The 13150-nt window shown below is 44.9% G+C and overlaps 1 pseudogene; it reads right to left on the bottom strand.

The window, feature by feature from the left end:
* On the bottom strand, positions 1-12529 carry LOC140902630 (olfactory receptor 52K2-like; annotated as a pseudogene).
* Between the last annotated feature and the right edge of the window lie 621 nt (positions 12530-13150).

The following is a 13150-nucleotide window of genomic DNA, read 5'->3' as shown; positions in this document are numbered from 1 at the left end:
TCAGAGGATCTGGATGTAGGACAGGACGACAAGGATAAAATCTAACCCCACTGTTAGAAATGCCACAACCAGACCATAGGCTCTCATGACTGTTGTGCCTGCACAGGCCAGTTTCACCAGTGTCATTAACTCACAATAAGTGTGAGAAATGACATTGGTCTTGCCGTACGGGAGCCATTTCAGCAGGAATGGGTGTGGACCCACTAACACATCCCCCCTCATCACAACACCCAGCCCTATCTTGGCTATGGCCCGATAGGTCAGGACGGCCGAATGTCACAGCAGGTTACAAATAGCAAAGTAGCAATCGAAGGCTATGGCCGGCATGAACCTGGAATCCGTGACTGACCATGGATGAAGGCAGTGCGTCTGTGTGAGGCAGGCACTGGTGTGAATGGCCCAGTCCCTGAACCAGAATATGCAGAGTGTTTTGGGCAGGGCGGTGGTGGAGATGACCAGGTTGGCAAGTGCCAGGATGGAAAGGAAAACATACATGGGCTCGTGAAGGCTCAGCTCAGTCTTGATAACAAGCAGGAGGAGGCCATTCCCCAGGAGGGACAGAAGGTAGACGGAGCAGAAGGGGATGGAGATCCAGACGTGCGCCGCCTCCAGCCCCGGGATGCCGAGGAGGATGAAGGTGGAGGGGTGGGACATGGTCCAGTTGGAAGCTGCTGTGGTCGGGCCAGTTGGGTGCGTTCAGTTCCATGGCACGGCTGATTCCTGCCCCTGTAACTAACCATTAAAAGAATCAGTAACCATCTCATGGGAACATGACAAGGTGGTATTTTCTCAGCAGTAGCTCATCTTGGAAAAAATTTTGAAGGAGAAGGTAGTTAAGGACATTGAAGTCAATGGTAAATGGGACAAAATACAACATGGTTTTACAAAAGGTAGATCATGCCAAACCAACTCGATCTCCTTTTTTGAAAAAGTAACAGATTTTTTAGACAAAGGAAACGCAGTGGATCTAATTTACCTAGATTTTAGTAAGGCATTTGATACCGTGCCACATGGGGAATTATTAGTGAAATTGGATAAGATGGGCATCAATAGGAAAATTGAAAGGTGGATAGGGAACTGGTTAAAGGGGAGACTACAATGGGTCCTACTGAAAGGTGAACTGTCAAGCTGGAGGGAGGTTACCAGTGGAGTTCCTCGAGGATCAGTTTTGGGACCAATCTTATTTAATCTTTTTATTACTGATCTGGGCACAAAAAGTGGGAGTGTGCTAATAAAGTTTGCGGATGATATAAAGCTGGGAGGTATTGTTAATTTAGAGAAGGACCGGGATACCGTACTGGAGGATCTGGATGACCTTGTAAACTGGAGTAATAGTAATAGGATGAAATTTAATAGTGAGAAATGTAAGGTCATGCATTTAGGGATTAATAACAAGAATTTTAGTTATAAGCTAGGGACGCATCAATTAGAAGTAACGGAGGAGGAAAAGGACCTTGGAGTATTGGTTGATCATAGGATGACTACGAGCCGCCAATGTGATATGGCTGTGAAAAAAGCTAATATGGTCTTGGGATGCATCAGGAGAGGTATTTCCAGTAGGGATAAGGAGGTTTTAGTACCGTTATACAAGGCACTGGTGAGACCTCACCTGGAATACTGGGTGCAGTTCTGGTCTCCTATGTTTAAGAAGGATGAATTCAAACTGGAACAGGTACAGAGAAGGGCTACTAGGATGATTCAAGGAATGGAAAACTTGTCTTATGAAAGGAGACTCAGGGAGCTTGGCTTGTTTAGCCTAACTAAAAGAAGATTGAGGGGAGATATGATTGCTCTCTATAAATATATCAGAGGTATAAATACCGGAGAGGGAGAGGAATTATTTAAACTCAGTACCAATATGGACACAAGAACAAATGGATAAAAACTGGCCACTAGGAAATTTAGATTAGAAATTAGACGAAGGTTTCTAACCATCAGAGGAGTGAAGTTTTGGAATAGCCTTCCAAGGGAAGCAGTGGGGGCAAAAGATCTATCTGGCTTTAAGATTAAACTCGATAAGTTTATGGAGGAGATGGTATGATGGGATAACATGGTTTTGGTAATTAAATATTCATGGTAAATAGGCCCAATGGCCTGTGATGGGTTATTAGATGGGGTAAGATCTGAGTTATCCAGGAAAAAAAATTCTGTAGTATCTGGCTGATGAATCTTGCCCATATGCTCAGGGTTTAGCTGATCACCATATTTGGGGTCGGGAAGGAATTTTCCTCCAGGGCAGATTGGAAGGCCCTGGAGGTTTTTCGCCTTCCTCTGTAGCATGGGGCACGGGTCACTTGCTGGATGATTCTCTGCTCCTTGAAGTCTTTAAACCACAATTTGAGGACTTCAATAGCACAGATATAGGTGTGAGGTTTTTTTTTTTTTTTGTAGGAGTGGGTGGGTGAAATTCTGTGGCCTGCGTTGTGCAGGAGGTCAGACTAGATGATCATAATGGTCCCTTCTGACCTAAATATCTATGAATCTATGAATAGACCCCTAACATCACATGGGCACTGAATTGTAACTAATCCACTATACATCTCAGCCATTCCAGTCATTCTGTTCTGACTGCAACATGGCTATAACCATTACTGGCCAGGGTTGATTTACAATCATGAGAAGCAATAAAGCAAACTAAGTCCACATTTCCAAGGTCCCAGTGGGGATCAGAGGGTAGAATTTGCCCAACATGTCATAAATTTAACCTCGTGAACAGATACTGAAAGGTCCATGTATTCTATCACCTCCACTGACCCATACAGAACATGCAGGTGCCTCTGTCATAAAGAGGAGAGCTAGGAAACCTGCAGGGTCTACCTAAGGGACAGGGACATTTAAACTGAGCTATTGTTCTCCCAGCAAGTCCCAATGGATTCAGATATAGGACTTTCTGAATGCACAGAAGAAGACAGAAAATCTGCCCCTCATTGAACAACCCTGGTCATTGTAAGTTAAAAGTTGAATCAAGCCCTGAGACAGGGATTCCCAAAATTTTTGCTGGCACAATCCCATTTTAATGAACTGTTTCCTCCTGGGACCCCAGACAGCAAAATGGCATGTTCCACAGAGCGTGACTTTGTACGTAGGGTGCCTGTGAGGTCACACTGTGCAGAGGATGCCACTTTGTATAGCAAAATAGAGTACTCCGTGCATCATGACCTTGCATGCACCATATATGCAAGGTGATGCTGTGCAGAACAAAATGGTGTTTTCCGCACACTAGGGATCACCACAGCCCCATCTGCTGATGGCACAAGCCACCATTTGCAAACCACTGCCCTGAGAGCATCCCAGGTTGGGCTCCTTCACCTCAACCTTCCAGTCAAGGCACGTTCAAGGTCTCTGGCCTATCTTTGAGGCACTCAGTGGCCTGGGCCTAGGATTTATAAAAAGGACCTAAATCTCTGGGTCGAAGACCCGACTCCCACGCTTCTCAGGCTCAATGGGTGCTGTTAGGGTACTCCGCCCACTCAGAACTCTGGGGTACAGATGGGGGGACCCGCATGAAAGACCCTCTAAGCTTATATTCTACCAACTTAGGTTAAAACTTCTCTAAGGTACAGATTCCTTCCCTTGTCTTTGGACGGTATAGCGCTGCCACCACCAAGTGATTTACACAAAAATTCTGGGAAGGGTCACTTGGAATCCTTATCACCCCAAAATATCCCACCAAGCCCCTTCAACACCTTTCCTGGGGAGGCTTGGGGATAAAATACCAACCATTGCCTTAGCAATGTGAGCAGAGACCAGACTCTTTGTCTTAAGGACACCAAAATCAATCAGGTTCTTAAAAGAAAAACTTTTATTATAAAGAAAAAAGTAAAAGCATCACACCTTCAAAATCAGGATGGAAGGTAACTTTACAGGGTAAGAAAAGATTTAAAACACAGAGGATTCTCCTCTGGGCTCAGCTTCATAGTTACAAAAACAGGAATGAAACTACCTCTGTAGCATAGGGAAATTCACAAGACAAAACAAGAGATAACCTAACTCATTTTCTTGCCCTACTCACAGTTTTTGTGGATTTAGATGGATTATTCCAGGTACATTTTTCAGGAGACGTTGTACCTGCTTGGCTTCTTCCTTCGTCCAGAGAGGGAACACAGAACAACAAAACAAAACCTCCCCCCGCAGATTTGAAAGTATCTTCTTTCCTCATTGGTCCTTCTGTTCAGGTGCCAGCTAGGTGATTTGAACTGCTTAACCCTTTACCGGTAAGGAATCCAGTACAGCTGCCAAGGAGGGACTTTATGCTACTGAATGGGCTGGCATACATAAAGGTTGCTACCCTTCCCCCTATATTCATGACAGGTGCAAAGTTCATTTATACATCAGAGATATCTTTCCTAGGTGCCAGACCTAGACTGTGGAGCACAATCCCATGAGAACTAAGGACCACTCCCAAACCTCCCCAACTTCCCCTCCAAGCGCAAAGTGCTGTTCTTCAACCAGCCGTCTCTAGCAAGAGCATAGGCTGTTTGGGCACTGAAAATCCCCAAACCTTTTGAAAACAAACACTCCATGCTCTGGATACAATTAACTTAGGCTTGAATAGAGACTGGGACTGGATGGGTCATTACACAAAGTAAAACTATTTCCCCTTGTTTATTTCTCCCTCCACCCCCCACTGTTGCTCAGACATTCTTGTCAACTGCTGGAAATGGCCCAGCTTGATTATCACTACAAAAGATTTTCTTCCCACCCCCACCCCCACCCCCTGCTCTCCTGCTGGTATTAGCTCATCTTAAGTGATCACTCTCTTTACAGTTTTCAGAGTAGCAGCCGTGTTAGTCTGTATTCCCAAAAAGAAAAGGAGTACTTGTGGCACCTTAGAGAGGTGTAAGGAGAGTGATCACTTTAGATAAGCTATTACCAGCAGGAGAGTGGGGTGGGGGAAGAGAAAACCTTTTGTAGTGGTAAACACCCATTTTTTCATGGTTTGTGGGTTTAAAAAGATCTTCTGTACTTTCCACAGTATGCATCCGATGAAGTGAGCTGTAGCTCATGAAAGCTTATGCTCAAATAAATTTGTTAGTCTCGAAGGTGCCACAAGTCCTCCTGTTCTTTTTTGTGAATACAGACTAACACGGCTGCTACTCTGAAACTCCATACACTGTTCTCCCCATGAAGAGCTCTGTGTAAGCTTGGAAGCTTGTTACATTTCCTAATAAAAGGTATTACTTTGTTTCCCTAGATGTTAGTCATGTCACTAGGCTGGGACCCTTTGAATTAACCTTCTAATCAAGGCACGTTCAAGATCACTGACCTATCTTTGAGTGTCCTGGCCCCAGCATATCTAAAAAGACCTAAATCCCAAGGATGAAGATCTGACCCCCATGTTCCTCAGTCTCAGTGGAACTTTCTTCCACGAGTGAAAAGCTCATTTAGACCTTTTCCAGGGGCCAAGCCCAGGCTGTGGAACAAAAGGACCTCTCCCATGACAACTAAGGACCACTCCCAACCCTCCCCACCTTCCGCTCCAAGTGCAAAGTGCACTTCTTCAACCAGCCGTCTCTGGTATAAGCACTGGCTGTGTGGGCATCGGAAACCCCCAAACCCATCAAAACAAACACTCCACACACCATCTTCCCCCTGAAGAGCTCTGAAGAGCAGGGCATTGGATTTAGGTGACCTCCTGTGGTCTCGTCCAACCCTAATATTCTATGTATCCCATGAAGGCTGCCAAAATATGTCCAGATTGGGCCCCCATAGGTCTCGATGCTGTCTGAGTGTGTGATGTGCTATGTCCTCTTGCTGTCCACTCACTGCTCTGCATTGTTCATAACTAATGTTTCTATAGCAAGCTCTGTTAGAACAGGTTATATAGCAAGTTGCAGCATGTTTATGGGGTCACTTCACCCATTGCATAAATACAGACAGCTGTAGGGTGAAACAGGCAAGTTGCTTCCACCTATCTACTCCATCCATCTCTCTTTCCACACAGCCCTCTCTCTGCCTGTCTGTTCAGCACAGCACAGCAAGAGTTAAGGGCATGAAGTGGAAAAGAAATGCACAGCCAGGTGAATCTACAAGGAAATCTTTCAGGAGATGCAAAGCAATTCCTCAGGTTGAAATTGGACCAGACCACCAGATCTAATGCTCCTAAATCCTTCATAAAGTGCCAAAGGATCTTTGATAGCCACAAGTGTCCAGCCCCTTGGTTTTAGGTCTCACCAACCCTCTGAAACCCCACCAGGTGAACAGGCGGGGATGAATCCAGGGAGAGGAGAAGTCAAGAAATTTGATATGATTGATATTAGTGAAAGCACAACTGGAATATTAGAATCTACATTAAAGATACTATTACCTGCTTTAGAGTTACTGATAATTAAGGAGGGCATGACCAAGACGATAAGAACAGCTATCCTGGGTGGGATGGGGTTACAGTGGACGAGAAGCTGGATATGAGTCAGCAGTGTGCCGTTGTTGCCAAGAAGTCCAATGGCATTTTGGGATTTATAAGTAGGGGCATTGCCAGCAGATTGAGGGACGTGATCGTTCCCCTCTATTCAACATTGGTGAGGCCTCATCTGGAGTCCTGTGTCCAGTTTTGGGCCCCACACAACAAGAAGGATGTGGAAAAATTGGAAAGAGTCCAGCGAAGGGCAACAAAAATGATTAGGGAACTGGAACACATGACTTATGGGGAGAAGATGAGGGAACTGGGATTGTTTAGTCTGCAGAAGAGAAGAATAAGGGGGGATTCGATAGCTGCTTTCAACTACCTGAAAAGGGGTTCCAAAGAGGATGAATCTAGACTGTTCTGAGTGGTAGCGGATGACAGAATGAGGAGTAATGGTCTCAAGTTGCAGTGGGGGAGGTTTAGATTGGATATTAGGAAAAACCTTTTCACTAGGAGGGTGGTTACCTAGGGAGGTGGTGGAATCTCCTTCCTTAGATATTTTTAAGGTCAGGCTTGACAAAGCCCTGGCTGGGATGATTTAGTTGGGGACTGGTCCTGCTTTGAGCAGGGGGTTGAACTGGATGACCTCCAGAGGTCCCTTCCAACACTGATATTCTATGATTCTATGATGGGATCGCCGGGCTGCAACCTGGGACTGTGGGACAGCTGTGCCCCCTGAACAAATTGATCTGGCTTTTCTCTCAGAATGCCTAACTGGTGACAAGCAGTGAACCCCTCCAGATGCTGTTACAACTCAGTACAACCAGATGTGTAGCCTCCTCACCCAGCCCGATTGCACGAATGCTCCCAGAGCCACTTATGAATCACACAGAGAAAGGCACCAGCCAAATCCCCCAGCTCCCAGCCTTGTACCTCAGGAATATACCATCTTGCACTGCTCAAGACTTTTGCTTGAGCAATGCAAGTTTATTAATTGGCTCGCCACTTATCAGTGGAAAGTGGATATACACCTGCCTTTGTAAACCTGAGCAGATTTACCAAGCACTTCAGTAACACTCACTGGTAAGGATAAACATTAGAATAAGTTTATTGATTACAAAATATAGATTGTAAGTGATTATAAGTGATAGGCAAAAAGTCAGAGTAGTTACCAAAGGGTAATAGAAGACAAGCATGGAGTCTAAATTTCCAACCTTACTAGACTAGGCAATATCTGGACTAAGCCATTTTTTCTCACCCCACTGGATACTGTAGGTTGGTTACAGTATTTCATATGCCGGCTCTCCCTGTTAGCCTGGGCACCAGCCTCCTCAGCTCCAGCGTTCTGATTGCCTTCAGCATGGGTGGGGGAGGAGAAAGGAAAAACCATGAGGCGTATATCCCCTATTTTATATCCTCAGTCCATGTGCTTGGAGAATACAAGTCCAGGCATGTCTGGTAGGCATTGCAGATTCACTAGGCGAGGCTGAGCAATTTCCGTGGTGTGGAGTTGTGCAAGTGAGTCATTGCATTGTATCTCCCTTGCTGGACAATGGTTGTTGATGGTTATTCAATGCCCACCTAGGCGTTGGTTACCTCCCTTGTTGCTTTCTCTGAGGAGCTACTATCTGGGTGATTTCCCAGATCACAGCATATTTTAGTGACAACCACACAACACTTATCCCTATGCACTAATGATATACATATTTCAATAGAACAATGGGTTTCAGCATACCATAACTGTTAGGATATAGATATTCAGGCCTGCCTGTAAAGGCTTAGAATTTAAGAATGTAGGTCTATGTTTATCATTTCGCTAGTAATAGAGGTATACAAGAAAGAATCTGTGTAAGGGCCTTCTCTCCCTGTGACAGTCTGAGGCCCTGTTCTTAGGCTCAGGCCTTTGTCTAAGCAGCAGAGGCAGCCACAACCTGGGAAGCGACCGGTCACCTCCTCACATCCCAAACTAGTCAATCTGGGGCTGTTAGGAAGGGGATCCGATCTATCACCTCCAAAGAAAGGGAAGAGCCTAGAAGATGTAAAAGGAAATTTAGGTTGATAGTTTTCTGTCTGGTAAGAACTCACTTATCAATAGACACAGCTGGGAAGTGCTTATGTCTTTATAGATGTAGTTGTGAAATCCTCACTTCTGTATTGTTTTGTCATTAGAGTTCCCACTTTGTTATTGTTTATTTACATGGTCGCTGTCTGGTTCTGTGATTGTTTCTGTCTGCTGTATAATTAATTTTGCTGGGTGTAAACTAATTAAGGTGGTGGCATGTAATTGGTTAGCTAATCATGTTACAATATGTTAGGATTGGTTAGTTAAATTTCAGTAGAATGACTGGTTAATGTATAGCTAAGAATATTACTATATAAATTAGGAGCAAACAGGAAGTAAGTTGGGATTTGAAAATAAGGAAAAAGGAAGTTCACCTCAATATACATTGAATAGTTTGCACCTTCAGACTTCGGGTATTGTTGCTCTCCTTTCAAGCAAGAAGGACAAGGGAAGTGAGAGAGTGAAGGAATAAGCTCTCTAGCAATAACCTTTCCCATGATACCTTACATGGCATGCTTTATATGAAATATCACAATTATATACAAATGATGAATATGGGATTACAGGGCTCTCCCCTGTGGTATAAAGTGTCACACTGGTTAAGACCAATGGTTCACCTAGCCCAGTGTCCTCCTAGTAGCCAGTTCCAGGGTGATTCAGAGGGAATGAACAGAACAGGTAATTATCAAGTGATCCATCCCTGTCACCCATTCCCAGCTTCTGGCAAATAGGCTAGGGACACCATCCCTGCCTATCCTTGCTAATAGCCTTTGGTGGACCTATTCTCCATTAATGTATCAACTTCTTTTTAACCCTGTTATAGTTTTGACCTTCGCAACATCCTCTGGCAAAGAGTTCCACCGGTTGACTCTGCAATGTGTGAAAAAAAATACTTCCTTTTGCTTGTTTTAAACCTGCTGATTATTAATTGCATTGGGTGACCCCTAGTGTATGTGTTATGAGAAGGAGTAACACACACTTCCTTATTTACTTTCTCCACACCAGTCATGATTTTATTGACCTCTATCATATCCTCCCTTAGTCGTCTCTTAATCAAGCTGAAAAGTTCCAGTCTTATCAATCTCAAAAAACTGTTTGATACCCTAATCATTTTTGTTGCCCCTTTCTGTAGCTTTTCCAATTCCAATATATCTTTTTTGAGATGGAGCGACCACATCTGCACACAATATTCAAGATTTAGGCATAGCATGGATATACATTGAGGCAATATGGCATTTTCTGTTGTATTATCGATCCCTTTCCTAATGCTTCCCAGCATTCTGTTCGCTTCTTTGGCTGCCACTGCACATTGAGTGGATGTTTTCAGAGAACTCTCCACAATCACTCCAAGATCTCTTTCTTATCGATCAGTGTACTAAAGGACCGATCATGGTGCTGCCTGTTTTAGGACAGGCCTACACTCCAGAATTGCTTTGGTATAACTATATCACTCAGGGGAAAGCTCTCTCCCGTCGCCGTAGAGTCTTCATTCAAGCACTACAGCAGCATGGCTGCGTCAGTGCGGCTGGACCGATGCAGCATTTCAAGTGTAGCCCCATGCCCCTAGATACTAGGCCAGGGACAGGATGAACAGCTCTCAGGCACTTACCTATAATCTGCAGAAAGATACACTGCATTATAACGAGGGATTTAAGTTTGGGAGGCGTAGGCTGGTGGCCTCATGCTGCCACTAGTAAAATATCACTGGAGTCTCTACAATGTAGAGATGATAACTTCGTAATACAAAAGATATTGTAACCGACTCAGGATAATTCTCCACTGGATTTCAATGTTATGGATAAAGATCAAGTGTATCATTGAATTAAAAATTGATGGTTACCTGGGTGCAAGGGATCACAATCTACTTTCAGTGGCTATTTGCAAACAGAATGTAGTTAAGATGATAATTGGCTATTATTTAGGAGTGTTTTATTAGATGCCCACAAAAACCACCGTTCTGCAGTCATGCACTATGGCTTCTTTGGTTAAAAAAACATCATGGTTGAGAGGAGAAGTGAAGGCACTAGTTAAACATTAAAGACATCCCAATATGTACCCAATGGGGAAGATGAGAACAAGGTATTCAAATCTGCTGACAGGAAATGCAGGCAATTAATAACAGATGGAAAAGCTGTGCTGATGTAGTATTCTTATTCTTTAAAGCATTGGAGTTAGTTCTGCATGGCAATCCCATTTTAAAAATCACTTTACAAGTCAATGTAGCTCATACCAAATGGATTAAAATCTGGCTAACTGATACTTTGCAAAAAGTAATTGTAAATGGGAAGGCATCAACCAATGAGAGTGTTCCTAGGGAAGTGGTCTGTTTTTGGTCCAATGCTCATTGCAGGTAAAATTTGCAGATTACACAAAAAATCGTGGAGTGGTAAACAATGATGGGGCAACTCAGTGATGCAGACTGGCTGGGTCACAAATTCAGAGACTGAAGTGGCAGACAGGACCATTGTGGTCATCTATCTGACCACCTGTATAACGCAGGCCATAGGACTTCCCTTCATCCATTTCTGTTTGAACTAAAGCAGATGTTTTGGAAAAACATCCAATTTTGATTTAAAAAATTTCAGTGATGGAAAATCCACCATGACCCTTGGTGAATTTGTTCCAATGGTTAGTTGCCTTCAGTTAAAACTTTGCATCTTATTGGTGGCATGGGTTCATTTGAACATGTGTTTTAACATGAATGTGAAGTCCTATATTTGGGAACAAAGACTGTAGGTTACATAAGATGGGAGACTGTGTCCTGGGAAGAAGTGACTCTGACCAGGATTCGGAAGACACAGTAGCTAGCCAGAGGAACGTGAGCTCCTATCCAATGCTATAGCAAAAAAAAAAAAAAAAAAAAAAAAAAAATAGAAAAAACAATCCTCAGATGCACAAGAAGGAGAATATCCAGTAGGAGTAGGGGCATGATATAACCTCTGTGAGTCCATTAGTGGAATACTGTCCCCAGTTCTGTTGTCCACACTTCAGAAAGCATGTTGATAAATTGGAAAGTGTTCAGATCATAACCTAGCACACCCAGAAAATGTACAATCATCCAACTGGCTCTGTGGAAAAGCCAGCAATCTCACCAACTACCATCCAGTGTCTGACCTCCCATTCCTAAACCAGCTAATGGAGAAATATTGATTGAGAACCATGTCCTGGCCTGAGCTATGACTGAGAGAGAGCCAGGATTCTGCACCTTTCAGGCAGCACTGGAAACAGTTTTGTAATGAGCTTCTCAATTAAAACTGTTTTTGGCCAGGGCTAAACTAGAAACTTTTGCTGGGATAGCAATGTTGGCTGGGGGAGTGGGGGTAGAGGGGTGATTTGTTACAACATATCTAACCAGGCAAAAGCCCTAGTGTAGACAATTCTACTGGCATAAAAATGCTTTTGCTGGTATAGCTTATTACACTTACTTCCGGTATAAGCTGCATCTACACGAGGAGGGTTTGCCAGTAGGGCGATACTGCCTCTGATGGAGTCTTAAAACTTGGGTCAGGCGTGGGACCTAAACTCTTGTTTTGTAACTGACAAGACACTGAGTTGGCAGCAGGGTCCGTTACCCTCCAACAGGGGCTACATGCTCCCCACATTCCCCCAATCCCAGGATGGGAGGGGTGGGTTGGTAGGGGGAAGGCCTGATGCCAACACCCTAGAACCAGCCCCAGCTCAGAGATGGGAGATTCCCCAGTCCCAGCACAAGCCCTGCCTTGCCCCACTCGCTGGGGACTTCCTGAGCCAAGCCTCTGGTGTGTCTAGGCAGCCACAGACTATGAAGTCCTCAAGGTCACGCAGGAGCCATGGTGCTGGGTGGGCTCAGCCCAGCCCACACCCGCAGGCAGAGATGGCCAGACCCAGTAGGAGCGAGTGGCCTTGTGACCTGGCCTACGGGGTCGCAATGACACTTAAATTCACAGCAACGATCAAAAGTTGTGGTTTCTGCAACCAACCGGCAGCCAGGGATTTTCTTGTAGCCAGATCTATGAACGACTCCAGAAACGTACAGCACTGGAACAGGCTCCTAGAGTTCATGAGCCTTGGCAAACCCTGCATGGCTTTTAATTTGTTTGATAATAATGATCTTTACCCGTTTTCTCTGCTTGTCCCTGGTGCATCGGCCTGCCCAGCCCCCTTGGGGCGCCGTATGCCCAAGCAGGGGGAAGCAGGGGACTGTTTCCCCAGTCTCACACTCTCTGCTGAGCTGCGGCTTCTCAGGTGAGGCAGAACCCTGCTGGGATCCCCCAGCGATGGCTATAAACCTCCCTGCCCAGCACTCCTCCGGCACTTCTCAGAGACTCTCCAGATGCCTGCCGCTGGCCGGGGAAGCCCCTCTCTGCTGAGCCGGAGCTGGGTGAGTGCAGAGCTTTGGAGCCCAGAAATGGCCCTCAATATCAGCACATTGCCCCTCATAATAGCCCAGATGAACACAGAGCTGAGTTAGGTGACGGGGGATCCTGCAGGTTGTGCCAGACCAAGGATGCTCAGATAGGGGCAGGCTCAGGGTCTGATGAAAGAGCTCGGAGAGGCACATGTCTGGAAGATTGGTCTGCAGGACAGATGCTTAGCCTCTAAGTTGCATCCCTCTTGAACTGCACAGAAGGGGCAGGGTTATTCAGTGGGGCCTGGCTGGGAAACATGGAGCTGTTGCCCTGGATTTAAGGGGTGAATATATTTCAAAATGTGTTCAATATAATTGCAACCATATTATGTGAACTCAGCCACAATGAATGAGTAAA

This window comes from Lepidochelys kempii, chromosome 1, assembly GCF_965140285.1.
Source record: "Lepidochelys kempii isolate rLepKem1 chromosome 1, rLepKem1.hap1, whole genome shotgun sequence".
Lineage (NCBI taxonomy): Eukaryota > Metazoa > Chordata > Testudines > Cheloniidae > Lepidochelys > Lepidochelys kempii.
Note: the sequence above shows the minus strand (reverse complement) of the source record. Positions and strands in the feature narration are given on the sequence as shown.